The sequence below is a fragment of the Falco punctatus genome, assembly GCF_963210335.1.
Source record: "Falco punctatus genome assembly, chromosome: 3".
NCBI classification, from domain to species: domain Eukaryota; kingdom Metazoa; phylum Chordata; class Aves; order Falconiformes; family Falconidae; genus Falco; species Falco punctatus.
Window position 1 is genome coordinate 7,029,851 of NC_137582.1, and position 21,452 is coordinate 7,051,302.

Consider the following 21,452-nt stretch of genomic DNA (forward strand, 5'->3'; position numbering starts at 1 on the left):
TACAATTAAAATTATAATACACGATTTCCTTTTCTGTGCTTGTTTTCTGGTGTTCTGCTTATTCTTCCTCTGCTCCTCTGGGTCTTGATATTGGTAGCTGCAGAGTGCTGAAAGACATTTTTTTAACATGCTCTTGTTACTTCTTTCTTCATTGTTTTACAGCACCATGTTACATCCAAATTTAATATATATGGTGGATTTTACATGTCAGATACTATTTCTGTGTTCTCTTTGTTATCCCTAAAAACAGGTATGCCTATCCCTAGGTCTGCATTTCTGTAACTGACCACTGGAGAGTTGTTGGTAGCTGTGGGATCTCCAGTGCCAAGCCTATGTCTCCTCTCTTCTCATCCAATCCCTTATTCCTTTACATTGTATCCTGTGTCTCCACTTCTGAGGGCCTCTACAGTCATACCAGACCTGCATTTCTCCACACTACATTATTGTGTTAGAGTTGTAAAAATCTTAATCTGGATAGATAGCAGTAACAAGCAGGTATTCTATATAAAACTGTGGTTGTAGCATATAAAATTTTTTAAAAAAAAAGTTAAATAAATCTGCCATAGACAAAAACAGTAAATTAAAGAAATTGCTGACACAGCTAAATCAAGTAAAACAAAGCTACAGACAGGTCAGACAAGGTTCAGACAGAGCAAGGTGGATAAGCCTTGGTCCTGGGGCCTTGCAGATTCAACAAAGACTTTGCAGGCTGTTACTAACAATGGCAGTGCTGTGTTACAGGACTACATGGTTTCTCTTTCTGTGCTGTATCAGAGGAGAAGAAAAGATTCACACAGGGCTGCTGATTTGGACCTCTTCCTGTTTATTTTAGGTGAGAGAATCATATGTAATGGTACATATGATCATATGTACAATGGTACATAATCTTTTGTTTTTTCATGTCCAACAGCTTTCTGTTAACAGGACGAGATTAACTTTCTCAATTTACAAAAAAAAAAAATAAAAAATAAACAATTGTGATTTGTGCATTTTCAGAAATGTGAGCTACTACTTAAATATGTTTGACAAAATTAAGGAAAAAACCTGCTACAGTTCCTGCTCTTTCTATTCCTTCCTCCTTATCTGTGTAGAAAAAATGGCTATTGGGAAAAAAAAAAAAAAAAAAAAAAGCATTCGTCTCATGGTTGATTTCCATGTTTATTCACTATTCTGATTCCAAATTAGGGAGTATTTTTTCCTGTTTCTTTATGGTTTTTTAACAAAAAATAATAATTTAATATAATTAAAATATTTTTTTAAATGTTGCCAAAAAGGCGTGTAATGCCTGAAATCTATTAGCTCTTCATTGACTAGAAAACAAAGGAGGCTCACCAAACTCAATGGAACCTAACTAGATATTTTGTACAACTCAAGCCTTCGTTGGTTTTGCATTCAAAAACAATTTCAATAGTTGATTCCTTCTGTGTAGACCACCAGAATCTTAATCAAGAGGTTTAATCTAAGATTAAAAAACAAAACAAAAAACCTAAACCCAAACCAAACAAACAACCAAAACAAAACAAACAAAAAACCCTCTATGAGATATAAGCTACAGCAAAGTCTGCAGATTCAGTCAATTATCAGTTATAATCAGGGTGCTCAGAAGCAACATTGTTGCTTTGTTTCTGTTTTCACCCAGCAGCACTCACCCCAACACATGGGGAAAATCCCATTAGAGATCTTTTGTAGATCTGAAAGTGTGGGGCTAAGGAAAACATTATGAAGTTTTATAACAAGTCCAAGTCAAAACAGTAACAGCCTTTTAAAATCCCTGTCTGCTAGTCCAATAATGGACTTTAATTGGCCAGAATGTTTTATTAATTTTTTTCACAAGACTATTTTCTAATTATATTGATAGTTCCAGTGATATGTTGTATTTACTCATTGAAGAATTGTAGTATGTGCAATAAATAAAAATCTCAAAATGCTTTTAATCTGATTTCAGAAATGGAACAACTGTTTTAGTTTTTAGTATGCATTCAGTTATTACTGTGACAGTTACCATAGTACTAATAATCCCATGATACAGAATTCTACTCTTACTGAACTGAAACTAATGTTTCATTTCATGTGGGCCTCTGAAAAGATATGGAAGAAGCCCTTCAATCACTCACATGATTTATCAGTAACTATTTTACACTGATATATTTGAATCTTGCAGATATATTCAAATCTAGGTAAGATCAAAACAAGAGCAAATCAAACTGTAATACTCCAAATAAGTTTCAGCACTCTTAAGATATGTTTGTTTACACATGAAGCCCTGAAATTTGAAACTGAAGTATTATTAATTACATCAATGGCTTTGGTGTCAAAATGCAAATTGGATCTTTGCTTCCCTTGTTTTTTCAGCATGTTCAATCCAAACAATATGTAAGATAATATCTGTGATAGAAAAAAATGCTAGAAGTACCACAATTAGTTTCCAGAATAATCTCCCCACTAATGTTGTTGCACATACAATCTAAGAAATGCTTTGCTTTGAAGTTCAAAGGTGAATGAACTAAACCATTTTTTGTCTCTGCCATCATTTTGTCAAGTAACCATAACACCTTGATGCTTTATAAATATTTCTGTTCCACAAATTAAGAATATATTTATTTAGAGCTTTTTTTTTCTCTTTTTTTTTTTTAAGCATCTCAATAAAAATGCAACAGTAGATGTTACTGCTGAATACAGAGATCGGTTATTTGTATGCTGTGATCAGTATGTGGACCTTGTTTGTTTTGGAAACAGTCCGAATGCAAAAATGAAAAGCTGGAGTGCTTTAAAAGTTCCATTAATTGCAGCATTGACTTTCTATATAAATACTTGGGAATATTTACTTAACACATGGGATAATCCTTCAACCGAACTACCTGTTTTATGTCTAAGAGCAGGTGATTTTTTTAGAGTGCTGAATTATTACTTCTGTGTGGCTCTACAACTGGTCTTTCATGAACGTTAGGTAAAGTATTAAAGGCACAAAAGATAACTCAGAAAGCCTCATTATGTCTCAATATCTGTTTCATTATAGTATTTTCAAAACAGTTAAAGTTATCAGAGAATCACTGACATTAGATATGTCCCTTGACATTGGATATATGATTAGGCTTGTGGTAGTTGAACAAAGGGTGCTTGAGTTTTGGAGGTATTGGGAAGGAAGATGTGTTTGGTTCTTTGTGTGAGGGGTTTTTTTTTTAGTCTTGGCTAATGAAGAGGGAAAGCTTTTATTGTCCTTTCACTGGTTTGGAGTAGCGTTCCTTTCAGCATACTGTATGTACTGTACCTTGTAAAAAGAAATTAACAAGGAGGGTAGCCTCACAGATATCTTAGTGGACAGGAGGCATAATGAAGAGATAGAAGGGGAAATGAATCATAATGATTCCTCCACAGGTAATATCATCCACTGGAATCTAATCACCCATTTAATGTTATAAGAGTTCTTATGGAATACGGTGAATCATATCTAATGAATAGTGATGAGATTCACCTCATTAATGACCTTAGCAGGTGAAACTGATTTTTAAGCAGAATTGTTATCTTGAGAGATTGATTAAATTGATTCAAATTGTGAATGGTTACATACTAATTTGGCACACATTTTCTTGCAAGTAGTGTGAATTGAATCAGTTTTCAGAGCTGTAATGGCAACATCAACTAATTTTGATTTTTCTTTGCTCATTTTTAGGTACTTCTCTAAAGGATTGATATCTGAAGAGGCTTCTTTATGCTGTTCTATATAAAAGGAAGCTGAAGAGGTTGGGGCTTATTTAACACCAATTCTAGGAGTATTTCCTCCCACTCCTTTTCTGTTTCTGAAATATTAGAAAAGTTTTATTTTGCTTGGTCTTGCCACCATTCGATTGTTTAGGAATCTTAAGTATGAAAGGATGCTCAGGTGTTACAGGTTCTACAAAAACAGATGAGTTGATAAATATCTTAATGTTTTTTTCTCAAAAACAACTGTTACCAACTCAGATATCTTTTCTGAATTTTTGGATTTTGAAAAAAAGCTTACATCTGCATTTATCAGATCTCTGATGATTGGTTTTGTTCTGAGGTTTTTTCTGGCATGAAAATGCAGTATTTAATCCAGGCTTTGTAGCTTTCCCTGTAATCTTTGGGAAGCTAGATGTGTTCAACAAACTTCCTAGTGCTGGACTGGCACTCAAAAAGTGTAATGTTTTAATGCTATTAGTTCATCACTCAAAAAAGTTTTTCTGGAGAAAAGAACAAAGAGCACAAAACTAATCCTTCTTATATTTATAGACTAAATATACAGTCTCCACCATTTCAAATATGTTCATATGCCATAAGGACTAGAAAGACAACAAACAGCATTCAGACACATTTCAGTGACATCAGTTATTTGAGTAGGTTGTGTCCATACTATTATTCCTCCTTTGATGAATTATAGAAATTCCGTGGTTTTGTAGGACTGATTTCCAACTGAGAAAGAATTAAAGTTGTAAAACATGCTTAAATTGCTAATAGCTTAGCTACAAAATACAAATAAGTCTTGTTTTCCCTTCAACAGACAGCTGAAAGTGTACTTAGGAACTTTCATCTGCAGAAATTCCAGTTAACATACCACTGATTCCAGTCCTGTTGCCAAGAAACAGTTCTCCTCTGTCTCCCTTGGTGCTAATTTCTACTTTTAGCACTGTTCCCCTATTCTCATTAGTCATGCAATACTTCTTCTAAATGTTAAAGCTAGGGCTGAACATGTTGCCAATTCGCATATCTGGCAATCTTGAAAATGTGCATGCTAACTGCGGAACAGCCTGTACATTGACTACTGAGTTACAGCAAGCTGAAACTCAACTGCACTAATGCATATCTGGTTTTATAAATCTATCTACATTTTAAGTAATTGTTTATGGAATTAAAATTCTTTTAAAATGGAACGATATAGATTTCCAAAAAGAAATACTAAAGGTATTGCAGTAACTGAACTAATTCTGGGACAGCTGGAAAATTGCCTTTAAGAGTACTTAAATCTGCACAAAATGGGTGTAAGTAAGCAAGCCATTTTTAATTCCACATCTGAAAAGAATGCAATCTCTTTTGCATTAGATAAGAGAACAGCAATATAACTCCAATAATGTAGTAGAAATTTCAGAAATCAATAAGAGTATTTGCTAGATGTTGGTAAAGAAAGTGTCAGTAAAGAAAATCTGTCTCAAAAAAACCCCAACCTGTCAAATTAAAAATCTGAAACAGAAAGATACATCAAATGACTAGTCAATTGACAATCTTGAGTTTAGTTTACTACACTTTACTTATGCATGACTCTTCATTTGATACCATGGTGGAGTAAAACATTCTAGTTTTTAAGAGTATATTCAATGAAAGTATAAATAGAAATGTGAAAACCTTAAGACCTGTGTAAGTTTTCATTACAAGGTGTAAACAATCCACAAGTTTCAGATTCCTATTTTGAAGCTTAAGACATCAATACATCCTTTAATTTGAACAGAGCTGGCTCTGGTTTTCACACAAATTTAAGTCTTTTCAATCAATAATATTTCATAAATAATTTTGCGCACTTATTCAACTCCTTAGATCAGTATTGAAATGTAAACATGCCTACAATATGAAAATCAGTGCTGCCAATATCAGTTCTATTTGAAATCTCATGGTATTTTGTGCTTTTTTTCAAGTCCTGGTGATTCTCATCTCTGACTTTTAAAAGAATTTATGAGTTCAAAGAAAAGCTTGCTAACGTAAATGCTGGTGCCTCAGAAAGGAAGAAAATGAATTATGGTTTATAATTTAAATCTTAGAAGCTGTGGAGGATGATAACAAGCAACATACCCATGGTCTAGAGAAGTGTTAAGACTCCACTTCTGATTTTCTGGAAAAGAATGCAATACTGATTTTCCTTACTCTCCTCCACGTCTTTTTAAAGAGAAAATGTTCTAGTTGTGAATATCCACCATAAATTTTCAAAAACAGCAGTTTGCAAGACAGTGTAAAGACAGATTTCCCTTTGTCTTGTTTAGCTTTGTAATCAGTAAGCATTGTAAATACCAGTGTACTTTATCCATAAGCCACAGTATGTACTTCTGTTAAAATGAAAGCAGATACAAAAGGGGGGGTTTGTTTGCTCGTTACATAGCTGTTTGCAAAAGGGAAAACTAAGTAAATCCTTAAATACAGCAAGACTTGCAATGAAATCTGAATTGAAATTTAAAGGTGAAAAAGAACAATTAACAGTTCTTCATATGTTAATGTAGTAATTGAAAGTATTTCATTAGCTGCCAGGCAAATGTATTGTTAGTGCCTGCATTTATCACAGGCCATTGTTCTGGCTACCAAGTCGGCAGCATTAGCCATTACACCTTGCTAGCTGACTGCCAGATCTCCCTGCTGCAGCACAACTAAACATCCTGGGAATATTAATTATTCATACACATATTTGTCAAAGAATAGCTTTTCAGTATCTCTTTTGATCATTCAAATAAAATGGAGTCATCACATCCCTAATGCAAAACAATCTTAGAAACAGCAAAATGGTGATCACTGCTCTGCTGGTGATGTCTGCTGGCAGAACACAGATGACAGGAAAAGCCATCCAGCAGCTCCAGTTCACTGGGTAGAATAATTTGAATCACAGAATAGTTCAGGCTGAAACGGACCCCAGAAGTTCTGTAGTTCAGCTTCCTGCTCAAAACAAGAGGTCAGACCAGGTTGCTCAGGGCTTTATCTAATTGCCTTCTGAAAATCTCAAAGGATGGAAACTGCACAGCCTCTGGGCAGCCTCTTCTGTTGCTTGGCTGTCCTCAAGGTGAGAAAGTTTTCCTTATATACTAATGTTTTGGTTTAACATTCATTGGCTCATCCACCATGCAGTGCTAAAAGAGCCTGTTTTCATCTTCTTGCTTACATCTTCTCAGGTAGGGGTAGGCTTTGCTAGGTTGCCCTGAGGCAGTTTTTTTCCTCGCTGAACCAGCCCATTCTCTCAGCTTCTTCTCACAGGGCAAGTCCTCCAGTTCTGACCGGTTTGTCCCTCCACTGGTCTTGCTGCAGTTGGTCAGTGTCTTTCCTGTACTAGAGGGCCCCAAAACTGAGCAAGGTGTCCAGATGGGATCTCATGAGTGCTGAGCAGAGTGTGATAGCCCCTCCCTTCAATGAGGACATTATCTGAGGTACTGTCTGTACCCACCACCCCCACCCTGTGAAAACCTCAGAGTGCTGCTGGCCATCTCTGCAGCTAGGGCACACTGCTTTCTTATGCTCAGCTTGTGTCTGCCAAGGCCCCCAGGTCTTTTCCTGCGAGAGGTACTCCTAATCAGCCAGGCCCCGTTCTGTGTCCTTGCACTGGGGCTCCCTGCATGAGCAGCACTTGGTATTTGTCATTGTTGTATTTCATGAGACTTGTCAGCCCATTCCTCCAGACTGACTAGGTCCCTCTGGATGGCAGCTTTGATTTCCTGGGCGTTGACCCACCCTGCTGAAGTACTATCATCTACAAATTGTTTTTAACCATCCTCCATTATCTCCTCCAGATCATTGATAAAGAGGTTAAACAGGTCAGGTCCCATTTCAGACCCCTGCAACATTCTTTTGCACAGACCACCACTTGTAGTAGGTCTCCAGGTTGATTATGGCCCATTAACCACAGCCCAACTATGGATCTAGTTTTTAGCTGGCTAGTTGTCTGCCCATTCAGAGACAGTAAGTCATTGTTAAAAGCCTTTCTGAAACTGAAGTAGATGACATTCGTTGTTGTCTACTAGATAATCTGTTTCATACTCCAGATAAACTCATCTAGTCTCCCTTTCCCACAAAAGCTTGGACTGGATGATCTTTCGAGGTCCCTTCCAACCTGGGCTGTTCTATGATGATTGTGTGATGTTATCCTTCATCCATAAATCCAGTTGTTTTATAGTAGAAGGCAATCAGGTTGGTTAGTCATGATCTATATCTGTTGTTCAACCCTGAAGCACAGAAAGCATTGTGTACCTCAGCATTATCTGCCTTTTGTTGCTTGCTAAATAACCCTTCCAATTGAACAATGGGCATATATTTTTCTTGCTCAGCCTTTTACTCTTAATGTAGATGATGCTTAATTTGTTGCCCTTGAAGTCACTTGCAAGTGTCAGCTCTTTGGGAGCTTTGCCTTTACTGACACTATTTCTACATACTCTGACAAGGTTTCTAAATTCCTCCTTTATCTTCTGGTCCTATTTCTACTTCCTGCATATACAGTCTTTTGGCCCAGAAGTCTCTTCATGAGCCTGGTATGCTTAGCCAGACTAGTCTTCTGATATATCTGCTTGTCTTTTTGACTGTAAAAATGGACCATTTTTACTCATGAAGGGGGCTATCCTTGAAGAGCTACCAGCTTCCTTAATTTTTACCCCTTAGATCTACCTCCAGTGCAGCTCTATGTATTCTTTAAGAAGCTGCAATCTGCTTGTCTAATAGCCAGGGTATATGTTCTGCTGCTCTCTCAGTATCTTCAGCATCACAGTCACTTCAGTTGCATAATCACTACAGAAAAAGCTGTGATTGATTGCCCTATCCAGCCAGTTTTTCCCTCGCTAGCGAATAGCAGACCTAGCTGTGCATTACTTGTTCATTACCTGTATCAAGTTATTCCCAGCACCCTCCAGAATTTGCCACTGTGTTTCCCTTCTAGCAGATGTCAGGGAGGTTCAAGCCCTCCAAGAGCATCAATCTGTGATCCTAAGACTTCCTCAAGTCATTTGAAGAAGTCTTTGCCCACTTCTTCACTCTGATCTGGTGGTCTGAAACGCAGTCCTGTCATGCTATTGCCTTCACTGGCCTCTCCTTGGTTCCTGAACCATAGAGCTGTTAAGGAGTTCATTGTCCATCCCACTGTTCATACATCCAAGTTGCTCTTTACCATAGAGGGCAACCTTCCCTCTCATCTTCCTTGTTTTTCCTGAAGAGTTTGTTTCTGCTCACTGAAGTACTTCATTTGTGCAAGCTTTCATCACACATCTCAGTTATTCCAACAAACACTGTAGTTCTGTGACCACACATGGAGCTTTTGCTCCTCCCACTTGTTTCTCAGGCTGTATCCACTTCATGTACACACCTAAGGCTGGTATCCTATCACCCTTCCTTTCCTTAGGTGTCTCTGGTTCCTGTTAATCTGCTTGCTATTCCATTCATTGCTACTACACTTAACTGCTTCTTGTATTCACCCTTTGTCATCATTCCTTGTTTGAAGCAATCCTCACCAGGTTGGTCATCCTGCTGACAAAGACACTCTTGCCCCACTTTAACAAGTGAATCTTGTCACTCCCCAGCAGTCCTGGATCCCCAAAGAGGCAGAACCCTGTTCACTACAACTGTAAAAAACAGATGGTGACTCACAGGATCCATTTGTTCCTTCCCAAACTCACAGGATCATGAAGTACCACAAGGGTTCCTCATGTCCCTGACTTGCAGAGCAGCAGAGGCACTCTTGATACACCCAAGATATCCTAACAACATCCTTGATGTCCATGTGAACTGGAATAGCAAGTACCAGACAAGCCTCAGTCTCTGCAACATCACACATCTGAGTCCCTGGCAAACAGCAAACCCCTTTGGGGAAGTCAGCTCAGTAGACACGAATTTCTGTCCCTTACAAGGAGTTTCCCCACTGCTACCTCCTGCTGCTTCCTCTTGGTGCAGACCCATGGTTCAAGCTCACAGCTGGCTCTGATACATCCCCAGACATTCCTTTCTGCCCCTTGCCTGCTACCGGGATGCTGTACATGTTCTGCAGTTTCAAATCTGCAGATTTGATGCAAAGGAGATGTCTTCTTGGTGTCACAAGTCACAAGCCCCAGCCTCACAACTTGGCACTCAGTTGAGCAGAATCATTGGCTGCTACCTCCACCTGTGTAGCTGGGGTTTCTGTCTTGTCTATGTAGGACTGCAGTGAAGACCCTGTCAATCTTTCACCTTCTGTCACGCTTCACAGTCTGTTCACTTCCACCCACAACCCCTTCACCTAGTAACAGACCCTCAGCCAGCATACACCTTCTGCAGGCAGGGACACCTTCGCTGCTTCCCCCATCCATGCACAGGGGCCCTGGGCACTCCCTGCAGTCCCAGATCAGGGGATCTGCATGCTCCCTCTGGACCTGCTTTGGGTTCAGGCCTTTGCTGTGCCAAGATAGTTGCTCCACTACCCTATGGTGTGGGCACCATCATTGCTAAGCAGTTCCACCATCTTCAGCAGAGTGTCTGCTTCCCTTTGGTATGAACTCAGTTATTTGCACTCAGAGCTGTGCTCGGGTCTGCCTGTCTTCCTAGCATGGTTTGAAAAGGTGCTTGATGCTCCCTGGTGCCTAATCTGGAGTGAGCTCAAGGCAAAAGATATGATTTCACTGAAGGGAAGGAAGCTACAGGCCCTGAGAGATTAGTATCAATATTCTTTGAAAGTGCATCAAGCAAAATACCAAATAACACTCAGTAACCATGCCCATCCTACTCTTGTGCTGCTTACTAGCATTCAACTGCCTAGCCTGAAATAAGTATGCATGCCAGGCTACCATCTTTTATAACTGATTAAACTGTCTGGTACCATTGCTTTTTATATAAAGGATGTGGGATAAAAGCCCCTATTGAGCTCAAAGACAAATCAAGATGTGTATCTAATTCTATTTACATTAGAATTTTTAGTACATTTTGCCTGAGAGGGAAAGCTATGTCTCTACAAGAAATGCATAATTGCAAGGGATGCATCTCCACAGGCCAGCCACAATGAAATTGGAAGGTTATTTAAAGTAAAGAATAAATGACTACATGGTGTGGCAACAGCAGAATATTACTGAGAAACGGAGAAATAAAGCATGAAGTTCTGAAGATGAAAATTAATAAAGAAATTTACAAGAGATAAAATGCAAGAAGACAGAAAAAAATTTGAAGTGTAGTGATTGTGAATAAAATGGTAACTGTAAGAAAAGTGCAAAACTGACAACTAGACACTGAGGTGCTGAGGATATCAGCACTGGATTTTTCTCAATAGGTTACCAACTCCTGCACAGTTTTTAGTGGGATAACCATTAAAAAAGGATAGTCAAGCTGCTTTCTTTTCAAACAGTTAACCTCTAAAAAGAGTCAGAAGTTGCTAACTAAATTGGTCTTCTCACAGTAGTACCTGAGCAATTTATAAAACAAAGTCTTCAGTTTAAAAAAGAAGCAAAGAGACTAATGCAAATTACAATGTCTTTGCTATATTTCAAGGGGTCTATCTTTGCTGATGTTTAAGGTGAACATAGAGATTATTCAAAATACTGTTCTGTCTTTCTATCATACATTTGTGTCTTCCAGCTGGGAGCAGCCCTTAGCTTGTAGGTCCCGCTGCTGTTCCGAACAAAAGCTAAGAATCTGTAAGGAGTCAAACGGGTTTTATCCTTGAAAGCACTCATCAAACTCTACTATGCACTTCTCTACATCTCACGTTTGCTGCCAAAAAATTCAGGAAAATGACCCTATAGAAGGGAACTGGATCTTAAAAAGAGGAATGATTCCCTTCACACTCACTTGCCTAGGGTCACAAGCACCAATGCACCCACCTCCAAGAGCTCTGTCTGGAATGCCTGGCAATGCCACAGTTGTAGACCACCACAGTTCAGCTTGTCTCTTGTAGTTTCTTCTCAGGACAGCTGTTGCACTGTGTTTCGATATACCCATGAGGTGTTCACAGTGATCATGGTCTTCTTTCCATCCTGTCATACCTTTCAGAGTAATTTGAATTTCTCTCTCTCTTTTTTCCCTTTTTTTTCTGCTGTTTCTACAACCAGACATTCCCTTCCAGTCTCTATGCAGAGTAAATTTTACATTTTTATTACAATTCTGTGCATCACACAGAAAAATACATTTGATAAAAGAGAATCAGTGATAGAGCTTGTGACTGTAGATAAACATAGCAGAATAACATCCAGCTATATTTATAAAATTGATAAAATGCAAGTGAACAGAATTAAAAACTACAAGCAAACAGCACCTTCAGTGTTCCAGATCTCCTCCCCCTTTTTCACTGAATGGTTCATTTTGATACAGTACACAAACATAGAGAATACCTGCAATCAAAGTTAGTAATACATGACATTTGAACGTATAGTAAAAGAAGATAGATTTATGGTACTTCAAAACATTAAAAAATACATTGCCAAATATGTCTGATGATACAAAGATTTTGTGGGGATGCCATTCCCAGTCTTTCCAGTGTTGGAATATGAAGTCCATACATGACAAACTTGGCAGATGCCACAATAAAGGAAAGCATTTATCAGTACAGTGAGGGATTATTAAACATTCTTTGTTCATGTGACATTAACAGAGAAAGAATTTCCACATTAACAAACAAAACTAAGATGCAGTTTGACATTCAAGGCCATGCTGAAACAGAATGACAAGTGGTTGGTTTGTTAGGCAATACCAGCCATCAGACACCTTTAAATTTATGCCAAGCAGGCAGAAATTACTATCAACAGTGTCTGAAGCTTGAAACCAACATTTGGTAAAGTTTCTTGAAGGACTTTGTGCAACAACTAAATTGTGATAGACATTGACTAGTGCAAACTGAAATGTCTTCCCTACTTTGTCTTTATCAGCTAAAACTAATTCTAAATCACCAGACTTTGTGGGGATATTGCCTAGGATGGTGGAGTATAAATTTGGTGATAGTTGCTGAGTTCTAGGACGCAACCAGTCCTTTCTTTAGTTGCATTAAATTTTAGCTTTAGATGAGTTTTAAAAAAGCTGTTTCAAAAAAAAAAAAAAAAGTTATCTTACATATACAAAAGTGTTTGTTCAGTGTCAAAAAGTAAACATGAAATTGAATGCTGACCTAAGAAACAGATGCTGTAGTTGTCAGTGATACAAAGGTGGTTTTGTTCTGGACGCAGCCGTGTGAATTACCTTTTACTGTTGCTTATCATGCCATGCTAGCTTTTCATGTGCAGCATCATAAGGCTGTAGCATCTGGTATTTGCCTCTTGTACGGAGCCAAAGCCAAGAACAAACTGTGACTTATAGATATGTACCTTTTAACCTTGAACAGTTTCTGTTACCATGAATTGGAATAGCTTAGTCAGAAGATGCATTTCACAGCTAGAAGTTTCTGCGAACACAGTGAAGAGGTTTCACCTGACATCTGTTTTCAGGCTACTGACTGTCACAGATATTGCTGTCACTCGGCTGTTTCCTTCATCTTGCAGGGGATTTCAGTGAGACATTAGAAATGACAGAAGGAATCAGCTGGAGTCTAGCTAAGTTAAGACAGAGTCAACTGCATCGGTTTGAACACCTTTGAAACAAAGGTCTGATTGCAGTTATGATTGTGAGAAAAACAATCTAAATTCAAGGTCAGACTGAAAAGAAATGAAGCCAGGCTTTCAGGCACCAGTTCCTAATGATGCTTCTTTACATACAAGTAGTGGAGTGCTAGATGAAGTCCATTTCTAGAAATTCAAAAGAAATCATAAAACTGGATTTGGATTGTATACTTTGTCTTGAAACATACTTCTTTCTAAAAGAATATCCAGAAGTATATCCAGAACATACACTTCCATTCCAAATGTATCAGTAACAAACTATAAGGCTTTGGCCAAAAGACTAGTCAATGTTCTGAACAGATAATAAAAACTCTGTGTAGTGACTGGCAAGACTTAGATCACTCAGAGGTATTCAACAGTTCTAGAATACAGTGCATTAAAATAAGAAAAAGCGTAGAAGGGAAAAATGTCTCCATAATTACCTCTTCACAAAGGTCAGTGCTCTAACTCCACTTCAGATTCATATTCCAAAATCTGGTCCCAGTTTTAAGTACTGATAACATTTTTCAAGGAGTATTCCTTTCTTTAAAGCTTGGAAATAGTTTGTTAAACTTCTCTCCTCAAATATAGACTCAGCCCTGCTCTAAACCTGTGAGGATTCATGACTTCATCTTCCCCCTCAGTGAACAGCATCTTGGTAACATAGCTATAGGCTACACTTTTCTGCCTTTCTCTTACATTTTTTGAATGATGATTGTACTGGCCTGTTTAAGGAAAAAAGGAAGTGTGCTGATTCCCACTGCCAAGACCTTGTATTTTTTGAATAAAGAAGGCGGCCACTTAGGCATTCAGGAAGATTTTTGGTAAAAGCTTATAAATTAAATGCTTATGGGATGAGACAATGACTTTAAAGGAGTTTCTCAGATTCAGGCAAAATTCAGAAAGCTCAGGTTACTTACCTTTATCTGACTTATTCCCCAAATTTAAAATGGAGTTGTCACTACTTTCTAGCTCATATTACTTTTTCCAAAATATACACATTAAAGTTAATGAGAGGGAGCATGAATGCAAAGTAGCAGAAGTCATGTGATTTAACTCAGCAAATGAAGTCTCCCATTGGCCTTCTTGCCTTCACACTTCTGCTTTCCTTCCTCACATCTTTTACAAAACATAATGATTCAGTCTGTGCATGCCCAGTTGATCATCCAACATCCAACTGACTGGTCAGGGCAGTATTTAAAATGGCTGTATTGTCAGCCTGCTTTTTCTTAGTCCATATAACCTCAGCAGCAGGAAGTTTCTGTTCTATATTTTGACATTCCTGCACAAGTAAGTAGTGTTTTTTCTCCTCTTTCCTGCAATTTTATTTGAAACCTTATTTTTTTCCCATTCAATTATAATCATTCATCCAATAAAGTGCATTACAACCATCCCCTCTACTTTAAGTCTAGTATTTCTATGTGTAGGAAAAATACCTCTTTATCAGAGGCTAATTACTACCTTTTATGTGCTCGTGTATATGAGCTTAAAAGAATGAAAGGCTTTAAAGTGTGTAAGCTAATGAAATATTAAGCAAAAAGGTAATCTAACTCATCACAGTTTTGAACAGCCTTACCTAGGAGCTAACAATGAGTGCATAAAATGTCAAGCCACAGGGTAACTCCTTCAAGAGTTATAAACGTTTGAAACTAACAGCTGATGAGTGCCTTCTCAACCATAGCCATCATGACAAAGAAAATACATAGATTGAATGCTATTTCATCTCACAATCAGACATACAGAGAAATAGCCACGGACTAGTTCTAAAAATAAGCTGTAACACCTATAATTGGGAGAATAGAAATAATGAAGCAGAACCAAAAAAATAAAAAAGGAATGGATGAACTTGGCTGTCCTAGAGTTATCACAGCTTCCACTTAAAATACCTGCATCTTAGAAACATAACTTACACTACAAAGTATTTTAAGGTCTGTTTATGGTACTTTTCAGCTGTCAATTATACCTGAGCAACTGACAGAAAGACTGAATCTACAATATGTATGTACAATATATTCAGCAAACTAAAACACAACTTCTATAGGGTGAAAAAAATTTTCAGAAAACACAAAGAAAAGGTTATGTCAGATAGCACTGCTTACCTTTTCCTGTGGCAATATGTTTTAACTTACTATACCTGTAAGTTACTAGTAATGAATGGAATGGTAGTCTAACGAAGACGGATCACAGATGGAATGATTTATAACATTGTCAATAAAGTCTAGAGGAGAACACTTGTATAGAAACAGCAATATTACAACAATATTAAAGTTATAAATACACATGGAAAATATGTTTTCCTTCTGGGAGAGGCAAAAATTGCATTTTGTGCTATATTAATTTATTAACTCTTAAATTCACGTGTTATAAATAACAGTCATCAGGATCTCTTTTGCGGAACAGAGATTGTCAGTTTTAAGTGACATCCATAAATGTGTTTGGCATGCTATTAATAGCCACCAGTGACAAAAAGCAGAAAGAGACTTAAATGACTACAATAGTTGCAAAAATTAAAGTCAGGAACTTTAAAATTTTTAAATGCAATGGCTCAGATTCAAAAGTAAATTTCTCATCAAATGGATATTTACATTTGAACATGGATTTCCTGCTACATGCTGATTTGCTATGAAGATTGCATCGGTAGAAAAACCACAGTATTTTGTGACAAACAACTGTATAACAATCATATTAGTGCATGCAAAGGAAGGTATATGGGAGGTCTTGACCACTGAGAAAGAAAGCATTTATTTAAATTAAATTATTGTATTGGGTTTATGTGCAAAGGTTTTGGTAGCAGGGGGGTGGGAACATGAAAGCATGGCTTCTGTGAGAAGATGCCAGAAGCTGCCCTCATGCTGGGCAGAACCAGTTCCAGCAGGGAACCCAGGAGGGACCAGCCAAAGCTGAAGCAATCAGCAATTGATTGATCAATGGACCCTGAAGCTCAGGAAGAGCAAAACCTTCATTTTCCATACTTAAATTATAATGATGTAAGCATGGTCTGGTGACAACTAAAGATTAAGAAACAATGAAATCAGTACTCATCAAAAGAAAAAAGATAAATAGAAAACTTTTCAAAACATACTTTTGTGAACATTATTTACAATACAGATAAATGTAATAAACTCTAGAACTGAGAATATGAGGAGAAAACAGAATATTTCCATCTTAGCCAGAATTACTCATAATTCATCATATTAAATGTCAGTTTTTCTTTTATAAGACCTTATTTTGTAAAAGCATTTCAAAGACTGATTTTGTCTTATTTCCATGCCAAGCAATTGCTTTCCAAGAAAAAGTTAGGGGTATTTCCAAGGTTTTTCTATCAAATGCTTTTTTTTCTGAAAATCCAGGATTTTTAGCAGTTGTTGCTCTTCACACCCTCTCCAACCTAATTTACAGCAAGTTTGTCTCATGAAAAATGTCTATTTCATCAGAAACATGAACACAAGAAAAAATAATGAAAAACACAAAGAAAATGCATTAAGAAAACCCATTCAGGTATCACATACATTTGCTTCAGCCTCCTTTTTTCTCCCTATGAATTTGTCATATAGGTTGTATTTTTCAATTTTTCTGAAGACAGTAGAACCTACAGCACACAAATGATCAGTTCACAATGTTCAGAAAGGAACAGTTTATCACAGGAGATTTAATTCCATGAGCCCAGCTGCTAGAAAAGAAGTGGGACACAAGATGAACCCTGTAATAACTAGAAAAGTATTTATAATCATAATACATATTTCTGAACAGAAATATTTTTTTAGAGTGAAAAAATCTTAGATGGCTGCTGAAGAGTCAGATCCTCCCATTTTTTTCCTGTTTAATGAGCCCTACTTTATGTCCGAGAATAAAGCTATGTTGGTCACATTTTGCAAGGGCTGGTATGCACAGGAGATTTATCAGGGAAATTGCCATAGAACAAACACACCTTGATTATACAAGTGTAGCAAATATGCTATCCTGACTCAACCTGTAGTCGTTGTTGCTGTGACCCTACTAGCTATGTCAGCAATGAGGAAAAAAATCTTGTCTTCAGTAACGCCTTCTCAAACACAATGTAACCTCTGATTTTGATAAACATAATAGATTCAAACTTTGTTATGATGTCATTGAGCTAATAATAATAAAAAAACCCACACAGCAAAACATGCAATGTTCTTAGGCAGAACTTAACAGTCTCTTCATATGACTAAAATTAAATTTTACTGTTCTTAATCCTTAAAAAAAAAGCCTTTTACTCAAACACACACACAAAGAGAATAATCAGGTACATGTGAGACTGCTGGTTGATGTGTACTTGTTTTTTCTGGAAGATAGTTGTTGGTAGGGGAGGCAAGAACGAACCACACCCTAAGAACAAAGCCTGGGTTTACAATCCAACCTTGGTACCTTGAAACCAAATCTTTTTTGGAGGGGGTATGGTAAGATTTGTGAACAAATTCAGTGTGATTGTAACCTATTTTCAGGATTTAGTAGAAAGGTATTGAATAAGGTTATTTATCATGTGCTAGCTATTTTTATATTTGTAATGCAAAGCTGTTTTCACTATGTCATATATACGTATTTTGCACCATATAACACTACTCCTAGAATTGCAAAATCAGGTTGAGAACTGACAAGAAATCTGCATTAATGTTTAGCCAAAAATATACAACACAGGTATCTTCCACAAAATAAAAAAGTTAAAACTCATAATAGCTAAGCAGTGAAGGTAAGGAGGGGTTTTTTTAGTACAAAAGAATACAATGTAACACAATTTTTAACTCCACTGTGCATTACTAAATGTTGTGCTTCACTCCTGTAGAGCAAAACTAGCAATGATAGGAAGCAATATATTAGAATTACTTATTGATTAGAACATCATACCTGAAAGACTCAATGACTATTGTACTGAAGTGTCTCATTGCAATTAAATGGGAAAAGTATTTTGTTTAGTATGTCAGTGGTTTTGTTTATATTCTACAAACCTATGAAATTTTGAGGATGAAGATATATTAAAACATTTATGCAAAGCTAACGTTCGTCCTATTCACTGTTTGGAAACATTCCTCAGTAAACCACAAAAACTAAGAGGAGCAACAACAGTTTTTAGTGGCAGATAATAAGAAGCTTATTTTTCTTTTTCTGTTTAAAACTAAATTTATAAATTATAAATTAGTCAATAGAAGTGTTGACGTGCGGAATTAGACTCTATAACTCGAAAGTTATAAAGTAGGTATGTTTATTGCGCGCAGATGCACGGGGGATCGCTCCTCCACAAGCGTGCATACCCGAAGTGACAAACCATCCCACATTTATACAATGAAACAAATTAATATTCAATTAGCGCCTATACATATTTGTTACCTAAACCCGCTTCGTATGTTAATTAGCTTATCAGTCCGTTGCCTGGAATGTGGTGGTCTTGCAGGTTTGTAGGTGATTCATGTTCTTGTGACCATCTAATCTTCTTCAGCAAGGAAAGGTGATTCATGTCCTTGTGACCATCCAATCTTCTCCAGCAAGGAGACTTAGCACTCCCTCCCTCTAGATAGCATTTGAATGTCTCTCATCTTCTCTCATTCTCTTTTAAATAGCCCCTTTTGTTAGAGAAAGAAGGGCAGGCGTCTCCCCCGTCTCCCCTTTGTTAGAGGAAGAGGGGCAGGCGTCTCCTCAAAAACTGTAGTTGTCTCCTCAGAGCTGTGTGCCTATGTGATCAGACACCGCACCCATGACTAGTCACCATACCCACATTTCTGAGTAGACATATACAATCATAGTCGGTGTTAAGCGTCCCCATTTCACACTATTTCTCCATATCAATCCCCCCTTTTTATTAAATTAAGTAAATTCTTTTACTTAAGCAGTCTTCCCGAATGATATAAAGCATCATACATAAGTGTTACCCTTTTAAACACTCTCCAGACCCACAAATATAACATAATGGTTAGTATTAAGGAAATTCCTAAACTGATCAATAAGATCACAATGGGGTGTACCATAGTGTTAAGAATTCCTGTTGCAGAAGGTGACCAGCCAAAGAGAGTATCCCACCAATTATGGTTTCCATCCTGTTCTACCTTTTTTAAAACTTTCTTGATCCCCTCTACATCATGATGGATCATAAGAAGAGTTTCATGTCCCTTTTCTTTGGTTTCTTTCAGTATACGTTGTAAATCTGCATGTTTTAATAGTTCTTTTATACTACTTATATTTAGTCCTATGGGGGTAGGAATTATCATCTGTGATAGGGTAAAGTTGGATTTTAAGAATTGATGAGACACTACTGGGGCTGAGTAACTAAAATCGCATCCTGTTATAGTAGTGAAATTACAAATACAATAATTTGAATATTGTGCAGTCTCCTTTACCTCCCCATCTATGGTTATTGTGTTACATCTAGTTCTCAAACATGCACATCCCTTCCCTGCATATATAATTACTGTTTTCAAGTTTGCATTTGGTCTGGCCTCGAAATGACATATTTTCTGATCTGTATCTAAACAAGTATCCTGGGCCATTATAGTATTGCTTTCACAGAGGAAGCCCTGCTGCTCTCGCATAATACAGGATTCTAAATCTACTGTTTGCCACTTGTCGCCTATTTTCCTGGCCCATGTTCTATGTTCAAAAGGGTATAGGAGCACCCCATTATGGTTAATTCCAAGGGCTACAATGGGATGTATGGTAATTATTACTGCATTATGTATGGTTAATACAAAAGCTGTGATTGTGTGTGTGTTGGGGTCGTAGGTAAAGTTCACCATATTCCACCATGACTGGAGTTTTCTTTCTACTTCTGTAGCATTGTCCCAAACCATCTTTCGAATTTCCGTGGGAAATATGCCTTCCTCTCCTTCTCTTATTATGGATGCAGCTATTGATTGCATCCACATTTGGGCTTGGATACAACTTAGAGCCAGGGCGACATCGTCCTGTAAACCACCTAATGCCTTAGTGATGAGTTGATGATCTTCCATGTTTATTTGTTCCCACCTGGGGAGTACCTTTGATATCAACCATTGGTGCGCCCCTAATGCCAATAATGAAGATTTTAGTGGTTGTTGTAGTTTTGATAGATAGGCCGTGGTGGCGGCTAGTTTATTCATTATCACCTCTGAGTCTATGGAGTTTAATACTCCGAGTCCTGTTCCCAATATTCCAGTTACATCCCTCACCATTCGGTTTCGATAAATATTTCCCCTTTTTCTTAACCAAGTTGTCCATCCCTCATAAGAGGTTCGTAAGAAGGGGAACAGGATGGCTTAACATCAGAAACATTGACTTGTATTTGTAACTCTATTCTTTTAAGAGACCATTCTGGGTTAAACAACATTTGTTGCTGACCTGTATTTCTGATTACATATGGTCCAATTGTATAAATTTTTGGATTTGGTTTAGTTAACTTAAGATCAAGCGTTAATGGGGTTGTTGTAACTGTGGTGGTGGTAGGAACAGTGGTTAGCATGATTGTTATTTTGATCTTATAAGTCAGAGCTGTTTTGGGGGATTCCTTTCCTAGGCATATTATAAAGATGGGCTCGGTTAAGGTAAAATTGTGCCAACATTCCCGTGAATTAAAGCACATGGTTGTATTTAGAAGGGTAAATTCCTTATCTACCTTTCTGACATTAATCAGGGTGTCTCCTGAAATCTTGGTGTTAGCTTTTTCATTATATGTTTGACACCCTACTTTTATCCTATCTCCTAATTTTCCCCATAATCGGTCGACTTTGTGTACATCCTCCCGATCCCATTGATTCTTTTGGTACACCTCATTTTCAGAAAAAACCACCATAGCTAGTTTCGTCTTTGAGTCCACCTTTCCCATTATTCCAGTGTGTTTTTTCTGGGCATGGTTCCAAGGCCAGTTATCAGGCTCTTGGTTGTAGGCGAGAGAGAGGGTACAAAAAAACACAAATGGTTTAAACCCACTATTGATCATTTTAAGAATCTAAATGTATAAAATTTGTTTTGATCAAAAATATCTTTGTTTGAGTTGGGGCTTACCGATAACAAGTTGGGAAAGACTGGCCACTGGCTTAGTCCCAGACTCTTCTGTTCTGTATTGTTTGTTGTGGTGCCCTTCCCATATAGTGGATCCACAACCGCTCAGGTTCACTTACTTGCCACCCACATTGTTCCCATTTGTCCGAGTAAATTTGAGTTTCAGTTCTTTTTTATCTGGGGTTACTCTCCACG